At 36.1% G+C, this 7,341-nt stretch overlaps 1 pseudogene; it reads right to left on the bottom strand.

Annotated features, from left to right (window-relative positions):
• Positions 1-6,047: 6,047 nt before the first annotated feature.
• LOC107030823 lies at positions 6,048-6,688 on the bottom strand (annotated as a pseudogene).
• Between the last annotated feature and the right edge of the window lie 653 nt (positions 6,689-7,341).

Below are 7,341 nucleotides of genomic sequence, written 5' to 3'. Positions count from 1 at the left end.
GAAGAGGTCGAGCTGCCAGGATTCCGTGATGCTGAGCCAGGAGAGATGCTGCAGAGCTGGACTTCCACGCCCATCCTGATTCCCCAAACTCCTTGGTAGAAGGGCATCGTTCTATGCATATTTAAATCGGTGGTAGTCTGAAAGAGGCTCGAGACCAACCATTTTGCATTTTTTTTTAACTGTTTCAATTTTTAACTTTCCATTGTGATGTTTAAAAAGGCAACATGGCCATATGCCATGGACAAATTTTGCATCGTTTTTTCCAATTTGAATGAAAGAGCCTTTTATTTTAAAATTTGTTTATTTACTAAGCTTTTATACTTTGCTTTGCTAACTTTGTTTGTTTATGGTTTCAGTAATGTAAGTTTTAAACCTGTCAATGTCATGTCATGTCACGAGCTGAACGAACAAAATGAGGCAGGTGATGATGAGGTTGATGTTTACGAGGAAGAAAGTGAGGTACCAGAATATGTTGATGAAGAAATTCTACAGTTTGAAAACCAGCATAAGCCGAATTTAGAGGAAACTGTAACTGTAAATCTGGGAGACCAAGAGTGTGTCAAAGAGGTCAAAATCAGTGTCCACTTAAATGAAGATCAAAGAAAGGGTCTGATTCATTTACTCATCGAGTACATTGATGTGTTCGTCTGGGAAGTCAGCGACATGCTAGGGCTGAGTACCAATGTGGTGTCTCACAAATTTCCAATTAATCCAGGGTTCAGTCCGGTGAAATGAAAAACTCGGAAATTCAAGCCTGAGTTGAGTTTAAATACTAAAGAAGAGATCACCAAGAAGATAGAGTCTCCATTGGTGGAAGTAACACAATACTCGACTTGGTTGGCCAATGTTGTTCCGGTCGCCAAAAATGACTGAAAGATCAGAATTTGTGTCGACTACAGAGATCTCAACAAAGTCAGGCCTAAGGATAATTTTCCATTGTCGAACATTCACATTCTGATCAATAACTGTGCTAAACATAAAATATAGTAATTTGTGGATTGTTATGCAGGTTATCATCATATTTTGATGGATGAAGAAGACACAGAAAAGACTGTTTTTATTACACCTTGGGGTGTATATCATTACAGTGATGTCATTTGGCCTCAAAAATGTTGGTGCTACCTATATGAGGGCTATGACGACCATATTTCATGACATGATTCATAAGGAGATTGAGGTGTATGTGGATGACGTCATAATCAAGTCTCACGAGAGTTTGGACCACTTGACACATTTGAAGAAGTTTTTTGATCGTTTGCATTAGTATAAATTGAAGGTTAATCCCACTAAATGTGCTTTTGGAGTACCAGCCGACAAGTTTTTGGGATTTGTTGTCAGCAGAAGAGGTATTGAGCTCGATCCTTCCAAGATTAAGGCGATTCAAGAGTTACCTCCACCGGAGACTAAGAAGGAGGTGATGAGTTTCTTACGGAGGTTGAACTACATCAGTCGATTCATAGCTCAATCAACTGTGGTGTGTGAGCCTATCTTCAAGTTGTTGAAGAAAGACACTACTACAAAGTGGACTGAAGAGTGTCAGACTACTTTTGATGATATCAAGAACTATTTGTCCAATCCGTCGGTATTGGTTCCTCCACGAGAAAGGAGTCCGTTGTTGTTGTATTTGTCTGTCTCATATAGTGCATTCAGATGCGTAGTTGGTCAACACGACGAGACAGGAAAAGAGTAGAAGGCTATCTATTACATAAACAAGAAGTTTACTCCATACGAGTCTCGTTACACTTTGTTAGAGAGGACGTGTTGTCCTTTTACTTGGCTTGCACAGAAGTTGAGACATTATCTGTCATCTTATACTACATACCTCATTTCCATAATGGACCCGCTGAAGTTTATCTTCTAGAAAGCAATGCCGACCAGAAAATTAGCTAAATGGCAAATGTTGTTGTGTGAGTTTGATATTGTGTATGTGACTCAGAAGGCGTTAAAAGCACAGGCTTTGGCTGATCATCTTGCAGAAAATCCCGTTGATGAAGAGTATGAACCACTTAAGACTTATTTTCACGATGAAGAATTTCATTTGTGGGTGAAGATATTTCTGAAGCATATCCAGGTTGGAGACTATTCTTTGATGGATCGGCAAATCATCAAGGGAAAGGTATTGGGGCGGTCTTAGTGTCAGAATTTGGTCAGCACTATCCTATGTCATCTAAGCGGTCTTAGTTTCACTTAGATATAATAACTAAGAGACTCACTTTCAAACAATTTCGAATAAATTTTATAAGTTAGTTATTTTAACCAAATAAGTTAGTTGTCGAAAAACCGCAAGTTGTGGACGTCTTAGGTGCTTTCAAAACCTTCCTAAGGCGTTAATATGAATCCCCGAACCCCTTATAGTTTTCAAATGATTTTTCTGTCGAAGTCTTTTGAAAACATAGTTTTCTTAATTTTTCTAAAAAATTAAGTGGCGACTCTAAAAAATTAGAAAACATACAAACTACAAAATAATATTTTCCGAAAAACTTTCGTATAAAACAATAGCCCTACATCAAATGTAAAGAAGCCACATATAGGCTTATTCAAGTTGTACAAAATGAAAGTGGAATGAACATAGAAGTCTTAGAAAAACAAGAGACTTCATAAGCAAGATATCGGCATCGCCCTCGGAAAGTGAGGACCTATTCACTTAGATGATATAGAATATTCAAGCCTTCTTCAAGTCGTCCCGAATGATCCTTCAACGACCGGAACATAAAATGTTTGGGAAAAGGGAAGAAAAATGGTGTTAGTAGTCCACATGTACTAAGTATGAGACCATATGCACATATAATATCAAAACATGCTAAAAAGGGACTTTTAGTCAAAATATGTCATTTTACCCTTGAAAAAGCCTCATGCATAACCAAGCCAGTCATACAAATCAATCAAACATGTTACTAACTCAAACAAGTAATATGTATCCCAACATACTTGAACCCATGATTTACTATAACCCTATCATCAAGGAATAACATCACAAGCATTACTAAGAGTTAACCATATCAAAATAAGCAAGACAACTACTCATGAATCCTATCAAGTCAACAAGTGCAATGACTAAGCAAAGCCCCATAACCAATGTCCAACTTCACATAATCAACATATAGTATCAAAAATGTGCAAGCTCATCATGTAAATATCATATATCATCATAACATAAACATATATAAGAACATCCTCCTAAGACTCCCCTCAAGGCTAACTGTGCAATGCTTAGGTAGAGTCTAATACCCCTACCTAGACTAAGCTAGACCCCTTAGGTTTATCCTAGTTAGAGTTCAAGTCCTTTAATTCATTTTACCTTTTGGGAACATCTTTCCCTAACCGACATAGACCACATGAGCTAGTGTGGAATCTGGTGTCATAAAACCCTACACCGAAAGAAGGTGCACTACTTACCAAGGTAGTACCAAAACATGAAACATAGTAACTACATGGATCCACTAGCTAGTATTCTTATGAGGACAACATAGTTCAAGAACTAGGAGATATATTTGATGGGACCCTCTTTATGCACCATGAATTATAGTCTCCAATCTCAAGAGTAATTTAGTTCTCCTACCTTTCCTATGTGGAAAGGGACACTCCTCAATTTAGTTCACTCGGTGCTATGCTAGAGTCCCTATTTGAAATGTCTTTAACCCTTTAATTATCTATCATACCTAAGTTTAGGTCATAAGGTCTACCCCTTGTATAATAATCATCATCAATAGCTCAATAAGAATTGTATGAGTTTAAGTCCTGTCATCACAATTAATATAGGTGAGGTCTACACATTACATATCAATTCATAAGATGGCACATCGGTATACATCACCATCCTTATAGTATTTTCACCTCAATCAACCTCACAAACATAATCAAGACATTTCAATTCAACATCATACCACCCTATAAATCCTAATACAAGGAATACTCCAATATATCATTATGACTTAACCACAATTAAACACAATTGGAAGTAAAGATAGAGATTCTAAGACTTACCAAGTCTTGCTCATAGTTCATCAAGGTGTTACCATCAACCCATAACTCAACCAATTAGGGAAGTCACATTATCACACAATTATAACCAATAAGATAACAAGGTCAATTGCATCTCTATAACACAATTCAACACTAGATCATAGCTTAAGACAAGATACATAGGCCAATTTCACAATATACTTCCTAACCGAATTCACATCTCAAGAACTAGCATGATAGGCCTATAATTCATCTTAATTTATGCATAATAACACCATAGTATAGTAATCTAATCAATAAACAAGTCAATTGAATGATCACAATACAATATAGGTCAAGATCAAAACCTAGGGTTAGGGGTTGAGGATCATGTGCTTCAATTTAGACCAAACCATCAACAATTACCATAATCAAGTTAAAATACATGTTAATATACTCAAAATAACCTAAATAAATCATTAACAACTCAATTCATAACTTTAATTTTGTAATTGGATGAAACCCACATGAAAACTCAACTTTTGAAATCCATTTTGAAGGAACCCTTTGAGGAAAGAGTCTCAAAGGTGAATTAGACACCATACCTTAACTTTTGATGAAGAATTGATGGTGAATTAGTCCCTTTCCAGCCCCCAAACCCTTCTCCTTGCTAGTCTTCAATGGTGAGTTTAAGTAGAGAGAAAAAGAACAGAGAAGGAAGAGAGTTTGTGTTTGAGAGTTGGAATTAGATTAATTGGGGTTGGGGCCTTTATATGGGAGTTAAATTATTTAATTAGTCTCCCCTGAATCCATAAATAACCACTAATCCACTTAACTAATTAAATAAACTTAATTAAAAATATGCAGGGAACTCAAGACCCTCACAGACGGAACCCTGCAACGGGCCGTCTATGAGTCAACGGATTGCCCCCCCCCCTCCCTCCATCCTGCACTCCGTAAGTGAATTCAGAGGCTGTGCAGGTAAGAGGCTTCCTCCAATTGGATAAGTGTGGGACGACGGTGGCATCGACGCCCCATCGATCCACACACGGGTCGTCCCCTTTGTCCCGTCGATGCACACTGCCTAGGCAGTGTTGCCTCAACCTGTAGGAATCCTCCTCAAGGGCCCTTGGTTGTTCCTTGGGAAGTTGTACCTGGATGTTTCGATCATGAAACAACTTAAACACCTATTAGCTACCTTTTCACCAATATTCATACAATTCCGACTCCTAAAAGCTAGTTAAATAGGCTAAGGCACACTAGTACACCTTTGAATCAACTTCCGTACGTCATGCACGTTCTTGGACGTTTTGGTTCTTAAATCTCATAGATGCCTACATTCATCAAAATGGACTTAAAAACAGTACTTATACCTCATGACACCTATTTTAGGCTTTACGACACGTCTTGGATTTTCAAAGTGTTATAAAATTTTGTCATGATCGGAGTTTGAAGATTTTCCGGCCACCTTTTTGGAATTCATACCTAATTAATTCTTAATTTTTGTAAAGAATTAATCCAGATTAATCCATCAAATTTTTTCTTTCTCTTGATAAGATTTGTGTCTTTACATGACAATGTTCTTAACTTTTTGAAGAAAGATATAGATATTTGTTTTTTACTATTGAATATAAATTCAACTACTTTATATACTAAAGAGGGTTTAGATTAAATTTATTTTTATAGAAAACTAAACTTTATATTCATTTTTTTTAAGGAGATGAATCTAAAATTTAAATTTATCGGAGAGTGGCCAAATGCAATAAAGAATCATCATTGTTCTTCATAAGTAAACAATTAAAAGGCAAAAGACTCTACATAAAATGTATTACTCTGATCATCTTACATTTCACTCCTTCAGTACCAATATGCTCCAGGACCAGCGAACCCAAAAGAACAAATTAATTTCACCATCGTGCATTCAATTTATTGACAAGACAATAAATATTTTTTGGGTTAAAACTTTGAGAAGGTGACAAAAGTGTAAGATTTAATGGTGAAGAGATGGAAGGTGATAAAGGCGAAAACCAAGGATTAGATCTCTATTCAAAATTGGCAGCCGCCTTCATCTTTTTTTAAAAAAAAAAAACAGAACATCATATTCAGTCATTAATATATAAATCTCTTCCAAAATTAAAAACAGAATCTGTTTCCTCAGTAAATATGCTCCTATTGAGCTCGAAAAAAAAATAATCCTAAAAGTTTTTCCATAAAAAACTTAAGTGACGATTCTTCCACCTTAAAATCCTAGCTTGGTCATACGCCAGTGCCTACGTTTAGCATTGTACCTGATTGTGTTATTAGTCCTCATACAGATCCAGTAAGGAATTGTCCTGCCCTGTCTCTACATCTTCACTAGCTTCTTCCTAATCATGAATAACTCGTGAGAAGGCATTTTTGTTGTTGGATATTTCCGACGCTTAACCTCTGATGCTGATTGAAACCCTAAAATAATTTGGCTTCTAGATCTGTATTCAAAGTCCCTCATGATTATTTTATTCAAAAAATAACTCCTATAACTGAGAGATGATGTGGAAGTTAACCTGAAAGAATTAGATCAGAGTGTATTCCTAGTAAAACATTTAGGGGTCGTGGAGGTGGAGGGGGAGATGGTGGCGGTGATATCAATCTTTTCAGCGCCAGGGTTGAAGTTTATGGAGGAGGTGGCAAATCTACATTTCTCTACAACTACATTAGGAAATTAAATTTTCAACAAAAAAAAATTAAATTCTCCCAAATTGGATTCAAATCCCTCTATTATTTTAATTCAAAACTTTCACAAAAAATTGAGGTTGAAAAATAATTGAGGAAGAAAGGATAAAGAAGAAGGAGAAAAAAAAAATTAAAAAAGATTAATTAGTGAAAAACACGTGTCAAGAACGTGTGTTTCACCACAAGTCACATGAGTGGTTATAGCATTTTAAGGGGTTATTTATTTCATTTTTAAATATTTCGGGTGTGATAGGACACCCGTAAAGTTAAAGTGTGTAGTTGAAATTTCGAGTATAGATTGGGGGTGGTTTTAGACCATTTTCTGTTTCTAAAAATATTTATGGACAAACGGCATGTCATATTTAAAAAATCATTTCATTCAAATGTTCAATTTTGGATGTCTTCGGCTTTACCATACTGTATGGAAATTCTGAGGGATAAAAAGGAATCTAACGATAATGTTCTTTCTTTGTTGACACGATTCAAAGACAAACACTGTTAGGATAGAATTCACACACACACACTAGATGAATGAAGAACACAAGAACTTTCAAGAGAAAGAGATGAGAGATCTAGAGAGAGAAAGAGAAAACCCAATATTTCGTGGTAATACCCCGTGAGTAAACTTCCACGGCGGTGAGGTATATTTATATTAATAAATCAGAGTATTTTTGGTTACAGAGAAGA

Source organism: Solanum pennellii, chromosome 9 (assembly GCF_001406875.1).
Source record: "Solanum pennellii chromosome 9, SPENNV200".
In the NCBI taxonomy this organism is placed as follows: Eukaryota; Viridiplantae; Streptophyta; class Magnoliopsida; order Solanales; family Solanaceae; genus Solanum; species Solanum pennellii.
Note: the sequence above shows the minus strand (reverse complement) of the source record. Positions and strands in the feature narration are given on the sequence as shown.